Source organism: Pinus tabuliformis, chromosome 5_2, assembly GCF_031772625.1.
Source record: "Pinus tabuliformis cultivar Carrire ecotype Pingquan chromosome 5_2, CPIR1, whole genome shotgun sequence".
Lineage (NCBI taxonomy): Eukaryota > Viridiplantae > Streptophyta > Pinopsida > Pinales > Pinaceae > Pinus > Pinus tabuliformis.
In genome coordinates this window covers 396541892-396559829 of record NC_142306.1, presented here as the reverse complement: position 1 = coordinate 396559829, position 17938 = coordinate 396541892, and positions in this window count along the sequence as shown.

Below are 17938 nucleotides of genomic sequence, written 5' to 3'. Positions count from 1 at the left end.
AATATAATCTATTAATTTTCAATGAATGACCATGAATGACCAAGAAAGGTCTAAAAGAGTACAAGCCATGGAATACATAGTGATAATGCATTTCCACATGTGCTTTTCAACTGAACATTTGAATTTTCTATAGCTCATTTTCTTTTGAAAGTGAAATGTTTTGTTGTTAGAATAATTTATGCCTTGACTGTTAAAGGTCTGCAAAGACTGATCGTAGACCTTCACAAAGGTCTAAAGACCATCTGGACAGAGTTTTAGTAGTGAGCCCTAAGAGTTTATAGATCTGTGCAAAGGTAGATCTGAGGCGCTAAAAGACATCACACTAGTCTCTGCATTCAGAAACTTGGTTCTAGCATCCCCCCATACTGCTTCTAGTGAGACTGCAGCCTATGCTATGGGGGTTGTTTCCGAAAGGCCAGTAGTGTATGGATTTTTTGGTTGGCACAACTAACTCTGAACCTGGGTCAGGACCCCCTAAGCTAACAACATGCTTCTTCAGAAGACTGACTTTGAAGTAAAGCAAAAGCATGTACAAAAACTTGACGATTTACAACAAGACTTCCACGTTCTCATGAAAGAATTCGTCACATCTCCCTTTCATCTTTGGAGACAAAATCAACTCTTCTAAGTCAATATAACATACATGTAACAATCAATCGACCGCACAAGCCGACACTCATGCATGTGCAAATGATCAACATTCTCAAGTTGACAACATACATGTTAACAAAGAAAACAACCAACACATGTCAATCACTCATGCATATTCAATCACAATGAAACTATTAAAAATTCCACTGTTCACACACACAAACTCTCATGCATGTATAATAATTCTCAACTTTCTCACATGTATAATCACAAGTACAATAATCCCATTGGTATGTACGAGTACTTAAATAGCTGAAATGACAAAATTTTCTACAATAAAGTGAGTCATAATACTCCACTTTTGAACACCTTCTCGGCATAAAGATGCAAGTTCAAGAATGCAACAAGAATGCAAATTTTTAGTTGCAAATTGCTATCTTTGCTGCATCTAAGTGAGTCAACATGACTCTACGTTTCCAACATCTTGCTTCATGCAATATGTAGCATACTTTCAGGAGAAAATAAATGCATCCAAATAATAAGGAAATGCATCAATAAGGCAATATTTGCATCAATTATCAAAAGAAATGCAAGGCCTTAATTGGTTAAGAAATCTAACCATCTCTTTCCAAACCATTTCAATGGCGCTTCTTTCAGCTGCACTTCATCATGTGTATTATCATGACCCACATCAATTATGGAATCCTCTTTTCCATTCTTGCCAAAATATCTCTCCACCTTATTCAACTTTCATGGATGACTTGTTGGATGCAAAGTACAACACTTGTCTACAAGATGACCCTGCTTATGGAAATGAGTGCAAAATAATTGCATCTTCTTTTCAACATAGTTTCCATTATCCAATCGACTGTTGGCTTTCTATCTCTTTTGTTTTGAAATTTTCCTATGTATGGCTATCCTCTTCCAACACCTCGAAATAGTATGGTTATTCAAACCACAAAAGGACCATGTAAATTTTCTCCAAATCTTATGTGGAGATTTACCATGTTTATCATAATCAAAAGAAACTTGATTAAAGGAATATTTATACCTTACACATTCACCTTTGTCACCTTCTTGAGGAGGTGAATTTGATGAGGTAGTGGCTCTCTTCGGAATACCAACAATGGTTTCAATGACCTTTGAGCTTTCAACATCCTCTTGTTTTCTATTTCCACAAGTTGCATGCTTATGAACATCTACTTGCAAAGTGGGTATAAAACTTTTGCATTCCTCATGAAAAAAAATTCACAAGCATGAGGTAATGAACATGTAATGAAATTCCTTCTTGGAACACCTTCATGCGCCTCCTTGGCTTTGGAGCATTCTCAACCATGTTTTCCATAACCAAGGCCCAAATACCTAGGCCTTTCCTCAACAAAAATTGGCTCAACTATGCCTTGTGCATGTTTTCCTAACCCTTTACCTTCATAACCAATATCCATCAATAATTTGGACCCTATTCCTCTAGCGTGTCTTTCAAAAGCACCAAAACATCCATTTTGAGAGGAAATTGAAGATAAAATTGAATTGCATGCATCATCTTAATGCACATACTTAGCTAGGGTTTTGTTCACATCATGGAGTTGAATTTCCATCTCATGCATATTTTCAAGAAGCTCTTGCTTATCCTCCTTCATGGCCATAAAATCCTCTTGAAGTATAGTGTTCTCCTTCTTATCTTCAGTCATCTCTTGCACCATATCTCTCATGATGATAAACTCTTGCAACATCTCTAAATCAAAGAGTCTTTCTAAGGAAGATGGATTAGAAACATCACTTGTTGAAGCTGCCATCACACTTGTAATGCATCAAAAAGCCTCACAAAGCTTCAAAAAGTTTCTCAACAAAGAATCATCTCCCTTCTTCAACTTACACACATAAACTTGCACACAGTTAAATTCTCCTTTCATAAATACAAAACAATAGTTAATTTTCTAGCTAACCTTGGCAAACCATCTCACAGTTAAAATGAGCTAACAGTGCTATGATACCAACTTGATCTGAACGTTGGAAAAACTTTTTAATGCTATACAAGGTCCCTCATCAGTATTAAAAACAAATATGTTTAGGATCATCTCATATTGACCAAAATGTGAGAAATTATGTGTCAAGTGTTGAGTGTCTTTTATGAGAAATTTATGAGTTTAATTAGCGTTTTAAAACACATATACAATAACTAAAATGTAGATAAGTAAAAAACAACAAACTCATAACATAAAGATGATAAAGGAGTTCACCCCTCCTGGGCTACATCTCCTTGGACCTGCTTCCATTGCTAGGCCCTCTTTGGATTAATGGTCAATTCTTTGATTACATGCACTTGCAGTGCTCCAATGGCTTTGTAACCTACTCCTTTGGATTCAAAAAGCCCAAAAACACGAAAAATGACTATCCAAGCTCTGCAATTGGACTTCAGCTGATCTAGGCTTGACCTCCTCTCCTTGTGGCCCTAGGCTTCCTTAAACTTCAATGCAGAAAAATCACATAGAGAAGTGCCTTTTTGCCTCTACAACCTATTCCATTGTGTTCAGAGCATCCAAATCATCTAGGAATAACTCTTTTTGAGCCAAAATTGGTTGAATTTAGAAGAATTTATGGTCTCTTTTGTTTTCCCTAGGGAAACTCCACCAAATCTGGAGAAAATCCAGTTAACCCCGCCAAATTTGGAGAAAATGTCAGATTTACCGGACCTACCAAAATTTCGCCAACTTAAACCGTGCTTTAATTAATGGATAAGTAGGGTTTAATTAATTTTAATCTCCACTTAGCAGATTAAATGCACTATTAGCATTACCGCTGGCTCCTGGTTTTTCAATGTCGGTCATATGTGGAGGGGGCTGGCCCTCTCCACCCCCAACCCACCATGTATATCACATTAAATACATATTGTGACCATTGTATATTAAGTAACAATGGCGTGGCATAACGGTAATGTGTGGGGCTTGTATGGGCGAGGTCGCGAGTTCGACTCCGCCAACCTGCCAACAACTTTTGTCACTGTGCACCGATGCTAGTAGGCCCTTGGGGAGGGACACGTGGTGGCCTTCAGGCTTGCCACATGTCTCCTTATCATTGATCTTCCCTCATCCAATAAGAGACAACCAACACATCAAACTGTTGACCATTCAAAAAGTGTCACTTAGCGTGACCTCACTGGCCATTGACCAAACCTTTGACCTACACAGTCACCTGCCATGTCAGTAGTACGGATTGCTGACTAGGCAATGAATGTATTTTTTTTTTCAAAATTCTTATGTTTGGAAAAGCAGACAGAAGTCTCTATCTTTCACATATGAACTCCATTTTGAGTGAAACGTGTGGTGTTAGGATCATATGGCTGAGACGGATGCAGTCGTTCAACATTTGAGCAATTATGAGCACTTTGATGTTTGAGAAAATTTTTGCCCCTAATCCAGATTCCGATCATTCACTAGATCACTCCAGTTGACGGGAGTGTTACAACTCCATCCATACAATGCCTTGAAAAGACTCATACTCAAGGACTCCTGATAACCACTATTGTATGTGAAATCAACCAATGGAAGATACTCTTCCCATTTTCTATGTTGGTACATTACGTACATACTCAACATATCCTCCAAGATCCTGTTGACCCTCTCTATCTGACCATATGTCTATGGATGATAAGTTGTGTTGAAGGCCCAATCTGTACCCAAGCCTGAAAATAGCTCCTTCCAAAACGTGGAAGTGAAATTTGCATCCCTGTCTGACACAATCTTCTTTGGAACACCATGTAGCCTCATTATCTCTCCAATGAACACCTGTGCTATCTCACTAGCTGAATATGTAGTCTTCACCGAAATGAAGTGAGTTACCTTGCTCAAACTGTCAACCACAATCATAATAGAATCATGTTGCTTCACTGTCTTTGGAAGACCTGTGATGAAATCCATGGAAATGACCTCCCATTTCCATTTTGGAATCGCAACATGCTGTAGTAGACCACCTTGATGCTCACATTCTGCCTTTACCTACTGGCAGTCTAAAGATCTAGCCATGAATTCAACCACTTCCTTTTTTAGATTCGACCAATAGTAAAACTTATTCACTACCGTCAATGTCTTTTGATATCTTGGATGACTTGAATACTATTTCACATGAAACTACCTCAAGATAAGCTTCCCGATCTCACTGCAATTCGACACATAGATCCTGTCTCGAAACCTCACCAAGCCATTTGCCGTGATATGATAGTCTTCATCTTGATCACCTATGCCTATACCTATACTTTGTTGTAACCTGTGCATAATCTCCATGTATTTGTCGTCCCACTGTCATACCTGCAAGATATTGTCCTACAACTCTGTCCCATAGGAGCTTATAGCTGCTATATGATTTACATGTACCTTCCTACTAAGATCATCCGCAACCTGGTTCTCCTTCCCTTGGATGTATCTAATTGTGAAGTAAAAATTACTAAGGGTAGCCAACCATCTAGCTTTCCTAGCATTTAGATTCGGTTGATCAAGCAAATGCCTCAACCCACTGTGATCGCGCATCAATGTAAAACTCCTACCCAGAAGATAATGTCTCCATATCTTCAATGCATGTATAATTTCCGCTAACCAAGATCATGCATTGAATAGTTCTATAAGTGCTCATTATTTAGGTGACTCATAGTACACTACATATCCTTCTTGCATGATAACTCCACCAATTCCCCTTTTGCAAGAATCTGTGGACACTACAAAATCCTTGTTCGGATCTGCAATATTTAGCACTGGTGCATGCGTAAACAACTCCTTAAGTTGCTCAAAACTATATTCACATTCCGCTGTCCATTCAAATTTCTTACCCTTCTGCTGCAATGATGTGATAGGATATGCAATGTGTGAGAAGTTCCTGATGAACCTCCTATAGTAACCTGCCAATCCCATGAATGATCTCACCTCATATACATTCTTAGGAGCTGCCCATTCCATGATGGCCCTTATCTTTTCTGGATCTACTACTATGCCTTCCTTGGAGACAACATGTCCCAAGTAGTGTACCTCAGTCTGAAAGAAGTTTCACTTTCTAAGCTTAGCATACAACTGATGCTCTCTTAGCAATATCAACACTACTGCTAAATGTTCGACATGTTCTTCCTCATTCTTAGAATATACCAGTATGTCATCAATGAATACAATAACAAACTTGTCAAAATAAGGATGCAACACACTATTCATCAAACACATGAATGTAACAAGGGCATTAGTCAAACCAAATGGAACAACAATAAACTCATAATGCCCATACCTCGTCCTAAACATATCTTGAATATATCCTCTTATTTGATGGGTACCTGATGGTATCCCGAACTCAAGTTGATCTTAGAGAACACTACTACTCCCTTTAGCTGATCAAACAAATCATCAATCCTCAACAAAGGGTACTTGTTCTTGATCATTACCTTGTTCAGCTGCCTGTAATCAATGCATAATCTAAGAGTACCATATTTCTTCTTTACGAAAAACACTGGTGCACCCCAAGGTGATACACTGGGTTTGATGTATCCTTTGTCCAACATTTCCTTTAACTGCAACTTCAACTCTACCAACTCAGGTGTGCTCATCCTGTAAGGTGCTTTCGATGCTGGAGCTGCCCTTGGTACCAACTCAATAGAAAAGTCTACCTCCCTGTGAGGTGGAATGTCTGAAATGTCCTCAGGAAATACATCCTGAAACTGCTACAATATTGGCTACCTACTCAACACATCTACATCCTCAATCTCCTTACACTTGTCACTGGAAATGTGTACTGCAAACATCACACAACCTTTTCTACAACTACTCTTATCCTACATAGTGGCAACCATGGTCACTGATGTAGGCTTATTCTTTCCTTGCAAGGTCCTCTTTTCCCCATTATCATCCACACACTTAATGGCCTTGTCGAAGCAATCCACTTTGGTTCTGTGAAGGTATAGCCAATCCATACCCAAAAGCATACTATACTAACCCAATGGAAATACATTCAAATGTGTTGCTGTAGGCATACCATTTAACTCAAATGCAAAAGATCTTACTCAATGGTGAACTCGCTTCTTTGTACCTGTAGCCAACTGTACCAACCAAGATTCTGCATGCACTTATCCACCAAGTCAGGATTAATATAAATATAGTTAGATATAGGATCAATCAAAATAGAAATAACTTGATCACAAAGCTTACCAACCATCTCAATGATTGATGCCTGATGATCCACCTGCCTATTGTCCACAACTACATAAATCTGAGGAATGCTATAACCAACATCACCAACTGTATGCGCCTCCTGAGCATTATAGATATGGGGTTTACCACCACTTTGATATTGTGGAAAATCCATCTTACGATGATCCTTACCACATATCCAACACTGCAATGGTTCCCTACCACCGCCTCTAGCCTACTGCTCTCCATGTGTTGGGCATTGGATAAACCAACGCTCCCCATGTGTTTTGTGACATGGACTAACTGCCTCTCGTGGATCCTTATCTCTGGCGATGCGATCGTTGACTAACACTTGCAGGTTTTGGTCTAACGACAATCGAGATTCCCAACAATTGGTATCAGAGCAGGTACCTTCACTCAAATCCTAACAGCTTCAAGGTTGATCTTTAGAACACAAATGGCGAAGCCAAGAAAGAAAGTCTCCAAACCTCCTAAAGATGTGTCTCCCTCTACCACTGAAATAGAAGACAATCAATTTGAGAAGGCTCCATGGTTCAATGGAAACTTTAATATATGGGAAGCAATAATGAGGAATTCCTTAAATACTCAAGGCATTGAAATCTGAAATCAATGATTATTGATAACATGATGGATGAGAATCCAATCAGTACAATGCAAAAGCAATGAAGGAAATCTTGAATGGGCTACCTGATTATATAAAGAAAAACTTAGGAAAATGTTTGTTAACAAAGGGTAAATGGGACAAACTTCATAACCTTCACTCAAAAGGAGCATTGACCATGACCAATAGTCAAGAAGATGATGGAAACCAAGAACAAAATCTAGAACCCATCATAGAAGCTGAAAATGAGAATGATGACATCAAGGCTAAGAAGACCTAGAAGATGAAGAGAATGAAAAAGACTTTGTAGAAGATCTCCTCACTAAACTTATGGCTTCCATGGAAGAGATTATCAATTTGAAAAATGAAAACAAGGAACTTAATAAGAAAGCACTAGCTGGTGACCAAGACCAAACAAGGAAGAAAGTTGACCTTTTCAATCTTCAAGTACAAGAAAGGGATGAAGATCTTGCCAAGCTTAAGAAGGAATTTCACCAAAGCAAAAGAAAGCATCATGAAGAAGTCATATCCATGACAAATCAATTTGATAGAGCAAAGAGACGGGAAGATACCTTGTCAAGTCAACTTGAAAAAAGGCACAAGATCTTGAACAAACTTGAAGAAGAGATTGGTTGGTACAAGGTAGAGGTCTCCTCTCTCAAATCTCAATACAAGAAGCAAGAAAGTTAGGAAAAGGTGGAAGCATTGGCAACCATAGAAGGACAGGCTGATGAAGCAGAAAAGTTGAGAGACACCATGCTATGTCAACTAAAAGAAAAGGATGGATAAATCTTCAAATTAAAATCTAACATCAACCTTCTCAAGGCCGAAACATGTAAAGCTATAAGGATCAAGGAAGAAATGGAGAGAAGTCTAACAAAGGAAAATGAAGAAATCTTCAAAATGAAGTCAGATATCATCTCCCTTAAATTAGAAGCAAATGAAGTAATATGTATTAAGGAAGAGATTGAGAAACAACTTGCTAAGAAGAATAATGATTGCGAAAAATTGGAAGAAGAGATTGTCTTCCTCAAGAAAAAGGTTGAAGGGATGGACAAAACCTGGAAGAGCTCTCAAGCCTTGGATGACATTCTCAGCCATCAAAGATGTCCATTTGATAAATCAAGTCTCGGATATACAGGTGAATCCTCAAGCAAGAATGATAATGCTTCAAACAAAAGGGATGTAAAGAAGCCAAAAAGAAATGTTGATGCTCCCAGTTACAACAAAGGCAAGGATAAGAGTCAAGGAAACAATGAAGGAAATCCTATTCCAAGAAGAAATGCAGATGATGTCAAGGACACAAGAAGAAATGGTTACAATCAAAGGATCTCAAGGTAGAAAGGCTTCAGAAGTACATCAAGGAAATCTCCATCTCCCAGGTACCAAAGTTTATTTCTTGGTTATTGTTATTCCTGTACAAACTTTGGACATACGGAAAAAAATTGTAGGGCATATCACAAAGATAAATATAATGGTCCTTGTCAATCTCTGAGAAGAAATTTTTCAAGAAGAAGTCATGAATTCTCATTCAAGAACAACATAGAGTGTTTCAAGTTTCATAACATTGGTCATATGGCACGTAATTGTAACTTGATTTGGGCACTTTCTCAAGCTATAACTATCCCAAATAAGAAAGTTACACAAGTATGGAGAAGGAAGAAAATATAATTCGAAAGTCCCTTGAACTCTCCAACCAACAACACATGTTATTGGCCTGATATTTGACAATCTAAGCATTTGATGGGAACACTCTGCCAAAAGAGATGATGCATACAGTTAGGGGGAGCCTGTGACTCTTGAACATTATTGCAGAAGCTATTCATGAAAGGGTCCTTATGAAATTCTTGATGAGATATATTAACAATCATCCTTTGATAACGATCATTTCTCAGGAGCACTACATTGAAGAACATGATCTCTTAACTATTCTTTGGATTGTTGTTGAATATGTCTTCCACTTGATCACTAAGTAGAAATTGGAGCAGTAGAGAAGGTCATCTAATACTAGAGAAATAGGGCAAATAACTATGTTTCTGTTATTACAGAATTTTATGTCTCGACTCAGGGAGATTTTTATAAGAACACAAGGAAAAGATGGCTCATCAAAAGACTATAGAAAGGAGAATGTTGTGCATTTGAATATAGCTCAGTAACTTAAGGAGAAGCACAAACATACAAAGGAACTTGGATCTGAAGAAATATAGCAATTTCAGTGGCATTTTCTCTTGATTATGACTATGAAGGCCTCTTAATTCTAACTATGGAGACAACAGAATATGGATTGAAGCATAACAACTAGGAATTGAACATTTGGTGTGTGGCTATTTGCAATCTGTCTGGAAGCATTGAAGTGGAGCATCTTTAAGCATTGTTGAAGCCATGATTAAGTAGTTCTGAGACATGAAGAAGGGATAATGTGCTAGTTGATGATGAGGCAACAATCATTCTATCTTGAGTAAAAAGAAGAGCACCACGACAGGGGGAGTCCTTGTGCACTCCTTTTCCATTGATGTCAAAGGGGGAGAGAAGAAGAATATTGCCATGAATAACAAAGGGGGAGATTGTTGATCTAGATTGTCATTGATGTCAATATGGAAATATTCTAGGATACTAAATGATGATATGAAGCCAAGGAGAAGCAGAGTAGATCTGTGAAGAAACAAGAGAAGGAAGACAAGGAGCAAAGCCATTAGGGAGGCCATTGGAAAGACATTGGAATCCATTGGAAGTCAAGAACAGGAGTAGTCAAAGAAGAGCTATTGGAAGAGTTCATCGGAATCATTAGATCCGTGAAGTAACATGATCTATCAAAGAAGAGCTATTAGAAGTCAAAGGAAGACCTATTGGAGCAAGAGAAGCATATCAGAAAAGTTCATCAGAAGAAATTTATCGAAAGCCATCATGAAGCGAAAGTGTAAGAGCGGAAGAGTGAGGAGAAGCCACAAGAAAGCCAAGCCATGAGTAAGAGTCTGTTACAAACTGTTCTTATTAAAATATCGCATATGCCCAAGAGTAAGAGCCATATCAAATATATCGCATGAAATATAGGAGGAGCCAACATATCAGAGGAGTTAACATATCAGAGGAGTATTGCAGAGTATTCGAAGAGTTAACATCGGAGGAGCCATATAAGGAGTATCTCATGTAATATATGCCCAAGAAGAACCGATAGGAAGAATTCATCAGAAGGAGAAAAGAGGAACATGCAACGAGGAAAGAGCCAACAGGGGAAACTACTATTGGAAGAGTGGGGGTAGGAAAGTACGACTCAAGTCCCGCACTCGTGAAGTCTCGCACTCAATCCTAACTGTCGATATCATAGTCAACCCTGAGATTACGGTCAATTGCGGGGGTTAAGGTTGGTTTTTAATCCATGTGCCAGTCGAAGTCCCGCAAACCGTCGTTTGTGATAAAGTTGTGGACCCAGTTGAGTTATCAAAAGAATCTTAAATTAATATCGCATCACAAGTATTGAAGCTGTTGTTACACTAAAATCCCCGATTGTGATATAATACATGGACCCGAATAGTTTATGGTAAAAACCCTAATACAATATCACATCTGCCCATTGGAACTTTCATATCGCAAAGTTAAAAAAGGATGACATGTTAAATCGATCGATTGCGATATGTATGTGGACCCGCTGCACCATTATAGTACCTCCTAAAGAAATATCGCATCCATCACATGTCGCAAGACTAGAAGAAATGTAACGATGGTAAACTACGATTGCGATAAGACTTGTGGACCTAACAAACCACCGATTTCGATGGAGGTATGGACCAGATGGATCTATTGACGACTGTTTAATATTATATCGCTTCCATTTCATCGGCAGTATGAATATCGACCATGTTACATTGGCAATGTTAAGAGTTGTGATTGCGGGACCTCTGAAAGTTGCGATTGTGATTGATGATGTGGATGTAGGACCTCATTGGGTACAATATCTCCTATGAAATCCTTCATAAATAATGAGTCTATTGTATGAATATTAAAAAGGGCCTCTCTTATATAATTTTAATATGCAACACTGTTGTAATTCGGCCTCTCTTTCGAATGAACGTGTCTTTTGAGTATTGGTGAACTCGAAGAGACAAAGGAATTCGAAGATCAGGAAGCCGAAGACCAAGTGAGCGAAGAAGGTCAAGAAGCAGTCACACCTGAAGCATTTACCGTGATAGTGAGAATAGAGGCTTGAAACAGAGAGTTTGTTTTTGTGCATAGCTTAGTGTAGTTCATTGTAGACACACTGAAGTTGTGTGGAGACATTATTGGAGATCATGATGGCTATTTGATATCATCATGAGGTAAATTTGTAGACTCTGAGTGGAGAGTATGAATAGTTGTGGATACTCCTTCATATGAAGACAATTTTCCATTGATGCTGTAGCATGGAGACTACAGTGAAGCTGCAAATTGACAGAATTCAGTAAAGAAGATTTTGGGATCAGAGAATTACTATCAAACATGCCTTGACAAGATCAGGTTGGAGCCCTTGGGGTTGGTGCCTCAGAATTGGAAAGATTGGTGTCCTTGGAGTTGGTGCCTTGACAAGACAAGGTTGGTGCCTTGATAAGACAGGGTTTGTGCCTTGGAGGTTGAAGCCTCACAAAAAGTCCAAGTTGGTGCTTGACAAGAGATTGGAACCTTATATACATTGTATCTGATTTATTGTAAAGATTATATTAATAAGAGCATTTATTCCTATTGTTCATTTTGTGTTCTAAATATAAATGTTTTAATTGGTAAAAATAACAATTGAAAAGAAATACTGATTCACCCCCCTCTCAATATTTCCAACAATTAGTATCAGAGCGTAGGTCACGAGTTCGATACACACCCGGCTCGCGTTGGGGGGGAGATTGTTGGGCATTGGATAAACCAACTCTCCCCATGTGTTTCGTGACATGGACTAACCGCCTCTCATGGATCCTTATCTTTGGCGATGCGATCGTTGACTAACACTTGCAGGTTTTGGTCTAACGACAATCGTGATTCCCAACATCATGTCCCTGCTCAGTTGTATTGAATCTCTTGTAAGGAACTGCGTTATCTTTCTCACTTGCATCGTGAGGTCTTCTCCGATTTGGTGGCCATTTTCCTTTAGCTTTGTCATTTCTCTTCAAGTCACATTTCAACTCAACTTTGCACTTTAAATACTCATAACAATGCTTCAACATTCAGATGGCCTCCTCCAATGATCTAGGCTCATTGAACTCAATCCAGTCTCTATATGAAACTGGAAATCCATTGATGAACCTCTGAAACTTGGCCATCTCCTCTTTGAGGTAAGGCACATATCTCAACAATTCCAAAAATCTTCTAGTATACTCCTCATTTGGCATAGAACCCATCTACAACTCATAAAACTCCTTAGCTCTATCATCATAGTACCTCTCATATAAGTACTTCTTATCGAAGAGCCTTTCAAACACATGCCAAGTCAAATCATCCTCATGTATGTCCTTGACATTATTCATATCTTCCCACCAAATATCTTCTTTACCTTGAGACTGAAAAGGGATTTCCTTGCTTTAATTTTTTATGAGTAATCCCCTATCATTCCTCCTGTACTGATGATAATGATGACAATCATGATGTCTATGAGAACCAGAACTAGAGTAATACCTATGTCTGTTACCCCTCCTATCCGAAGTGTCCAACATCTTTCCATCTATGATAGTGTCAGATCTATCTGACCTCTGTCTACTTTGAGACATGTTTGTTGCCATATGTCCCATTAGTTTTGCCCTCATGTCCATGACTGATCCGAAGAGGTCCCTGTCGCTGCAAATCTGATAAATTCTGAAGTAATATTGCATTCACCTCTACACGTTTCTCTTATGCCTGCATGATTTTGTCATTGTTTGCTTTGCAACTCCTCATTTCTCAATGTGTCTTCCAAGTCAGAAGAGTACCCCACACCACACTGCCCATTTGATGCATAGGGAGATTCTATGTAGTCTACCACCTTGCTAGCCATTTCATCTCTTTCTTGCAAGGCATACTATGCCTGCTAAACCAAATCAACATAAATCAATGTACCTTAGCATACTCAGGGAGGATACCTTGTCTATAATATCATCAAATCAACGTGATGCATGTACAACATAACCATAATAACATATAGACATATATCAATAAGTGCATCAACGCATAACCATCATACTAACTAGGGTCCAGTCATCAATGCAAGGCCATATCAATAATGCATGCTATGACCTCATGCATGACAACAACCAATACTCCAGTATACACATTTCCTCATGCAACTATCCACCTGCATAAGCAATGCCTAATCAACTACACATATGCATAACCACATGTAGTCGAGCATAAGCGATCAATTCTTGTAATCAAACTACAATTCTGATGCATGTAATCAAATAACCAAGAATGCAACCCATTGTACAAGGATGTAATCAAGCTGCATATAATTGTATAACCAATCATCTACCCATGACGATGCATTCCATAAAATCGACATCAAGTTCCTCATGATAACCTCACTACTACCATGATCAATATGCTGAAGTGCAACAAGCACATGGAACACAAGTGTAAGAGCCACAGACACAAATGACATGCATGCATGACCAACACATTCACCCATATATGTAGCACTAGATATGACCCAAAGAGAGTGTAACCATGCTTTGATACCAATTTGTAACACCCCCTCCTAGATCTACCCAAAGTAACCATGCCAACTGGTGTAAACATAGGAGAGATGCTACTACAATCAGATTCTACTTCCTATGTCACCTTAAGGAAGTAGAATCAACAGAACATCACATATAGTCATCCAACATCATCAAAAAAACCCTCAGGAGACAAGTCAGCCACGAAGACAACCTGTCCTTGGGCCCTACTGCTATTCTGCAGCTCTTGGGCCATAGTCGCTCTCATGATATGGGAAAGGGAGTGACCAACAACCTAAAGTTTCTCTCACATGCCTACCTACCAATGAATATGGACCAAAATTTCCAATTCTATGCCAGTGACCCCAGGAATTAAGCCACTTTTCTAGCTCAAAATCCTGGCCTTTGCCCAAAACTTGCTATAACTTCAAGAATCCATTAAAAATATAATAACAATGCTGATCAATCAAAAATCACCCTCAGGACTAGGCCTAAGCATCCCTAATTGGGACCTACATTTTGTCAAACACTTGGCATCAATGCAACCTATAGGTCTATGATACAAGGAAAATCTTAAATGATTGAAAAACTTATGAAACATAACCAAAAGGATCACCTCCTTCTCCATTGAACTACTACATCATTAATTAGGTCTTGCATCCTTCCATTTAATAATTACAAGTAAATATATGAAATAACCATGACATGAACCAATCATTCAACCATGCTTATAACCAGAACAAAACCATATAAACATCAGAGATATGTCAGTAATTAAACCCACATATAAATAAGTGAAAAATTAAGAGAACTTAGCTTTTTATTAATCATAGGCAAATCCGACCACGTTCAGGACTTCCATGTACCACCTGACCATAGACATGGTTGAAACAAATCTCTCTTTCAACAAGTCACCCTCGTACCATTTTCCAAGCATGAATGTGGGATCTCATAGAAAAACCAATCCAATAAAAACCAATCCAATAAAAACCAAGGGAATCTATAGGCTAAACCACCTCCACCCTCATCCAACGATGATCACACCAAAACCGGTGCTTCGATCACAACCAAACAGATCTTGGAATGCCAACCTGAATCCATCACTATCCTTGAGGAATTTTCTATCTCCTTGTCTCTTAGGCTTTACCACAATCCAAACTTAGATCACTAGGCCCTAAACTGAGACTGATCCCTTAGGCTTTACCATGTGTCCTGCCAAAACCAGTCAAGGGATTCCTAGGCCTTTGGGAGTGAACCTTGAGACCACCTCCGCTCCAAATTTCGAAATCCATCCGACAATTCGAAAGTTCTGAAACCGAAATAAACATCCCAACATACCCTGGCATCCAAAAAAATTCTAGGCTAGGCCAAAATCCACTATCGTAACTTAGCAAAACCATGTCAATGAAAACGAGAGAACCATACACCAACATGCAAATCCATGCATGTCCAAACCAGATAGGAAATCACACATGAAAAAGGCTACCTGCAAGTATTCTTGCTGAAGCTTCTTGAGTCTTGCTTTCGTTTCCTTGATCCTTGCTTACTTTTCTTTTCCTTTCCTTGCTTTCCCTTTCCTTTGCTCCAAACTAGAGTGCTCCAAGAAAACTCTAAGTGACCAAGAGAGTGAGAGAGAGAATAATGAGAGAGCTCCAAACTTGAACTTGACAAAAGCCATTAACTGATTCTCATAATCCTTTTTATACATGACGTTTATAATTTCTTCATTTTCCATTATTTTCCTTCAATTTCGTCCTCACATGCAACCTGTGACCTTTTACCTTCATTTTATCATAATTTCTTTTATTTTCATAAATAAATGTGAAAAAATGTTTTTTTTTTTTTGCCTTTTAATGCCTTTTCCTTAGCCTTTGCCAATTTCCTTAGCCAAAACACACATCCAGTTATGCCCACTAGGATATATTTTGCCAACATCCAGCTTGGAATAAGTGTCCCTTAACCGTGGTCTTATTTTGCTTTTATTAACTTTTTTTACATGAAATTTTCACTAGGGCTGTTACAGACGTGCTCTGATACAAAACTTGATCCAAATATTTTACTTCAAGGATGCATACATAATTGCATATAAAAGAGCACTTAACCAAGTAACTTAAACACATGAAAAGAAGAGGAAATCAAAAGAAACCATGATATCAAAAGCACAAAACGATTTGATTACAGACTTCACCCAGTGTGGGCTACGTCTTTAGGCCCAACTCAAAGTGGGGAGACCTATTTCATTAAATGGCAGCAAAAATGAAGTACAATCAAATTTACATAAATGACCCTTATACCTCCATTTTCTGACATGGACTGAAAAAAGCTCAGATGCAGAAACATACATCACTATTGGATCTGTGGCATGAAATCATGTCAAACGATTATAAAATTTACCATATTCTGAGTAAGTGTCCTCTCGATCTCTAAGGAATGTTTACATTCCCTCAAGATTTCATACACAAAGATTTTTCCAAGATTCCCTAGGAATATTTCGCAATTTTCATGTATGCTTGGGCTTGGTTCCGACCTGGGCGCTCTTGGTTCTGCTTGTAAATTTGTTCCCATTGTTGCGGTTCCACCACTCCTCCCTGGGAAAATGGTGAGTAAGGTTTAAGTACTAAAGCTTGGGCGTATATCCCTACGTAAACTATTTGGATTATTGGCAATTGGGCACATTTAGTTACAACCCACCCAGGGTTAAATCCCACGACTCTCAGATTAATGCATTGCTGTGGTTTTTAATACTCGACGGTTCTTGTTTTTATGTCGTTATATGGTTGGCAGTGTTAAATTTGGGGCTGCCCATTGGCGGGATGACCCACCTATTCTGGTCAGGTTCGAACCCCGTTGACCTCCCTACACGTGGCTTCATCCCACCATTTTTGAATATGTATATACATATGCCATTCGGTTGGCGGGGTTGGTGGCCCGCTAACTGATTTTTATTATTTTTTTTGTCATATGGGTTAGATTGTGCAAAGTTTTGAGGGTTAGTGAAAAAATTAAAGAGGCGAAAAATTCTCCAATTCTGACCATCAGATTCTGTGCACCGACCCTTTGCCAAAATGTTGCCTCGTTAGTGCTGCCACTTGCCCTAGTTTGACTAGAAATTTGACCGTGGATATCTTAGGCATACGAACTCTGATTTGAGTGTCGTTCATGCCACTAGAATAATGACACTGGACACTACGATTTGGTCATAGTTTCACTTCAATCCAATGACTTTGATTTTTGAGCTTTCTTCAAGGCCACTTCTATTTCTGGAGCCACATGTGGGATAGATCTATAGGATAGGATCTTGCAAGTAGGTCAACAGGATGTCAGGTATATGGAGCTTAGGCACATGTTATAGTAGAATGTAGGTACAGGTATAGGTACAAGTGCATGGGATGTGGACTATTGTCTCACGGAAAATGTATTGGTCAGGTTTAAAGATAAGATATATGTGCCAGACAACAGTAATTTCAAGAAGGTGATCTTGAGGGAGTTTCATGCGAAACCATATTCAGGTCACCCAAGCTATCAGAAGAAATTGGCAACAGTGAGGAAGTTTTACTATTGGCCGAATTTGGAGAAAGACATGGCAGAGTTTGTGGCTAGGTGTTTGGATTATAATTAGTCAAAGGCAAAGTGTAAGCATCTAGGTTGACTACTGATGAGCCCCAAATTTGGTAACATTTTGGGCTCATTTGGCCTAACTACCTTTGCTCAATCCTTCATTTTTCATAACTTATGCATCATTTTTTAGTATGTTTATGTCATTTGTACGAATAAGGGCAGTCACTATTCCTAGGTGGCTAACAAGTGCTCGTTTAAGGTTTTTTGACACATGATTGGAACAAAACCGAGCAGATAAGGACCAGGAGACAGCCAAGATGGGGTTGAGGATTCATAGGAGGGTTTTCCAACATTAAATGGCC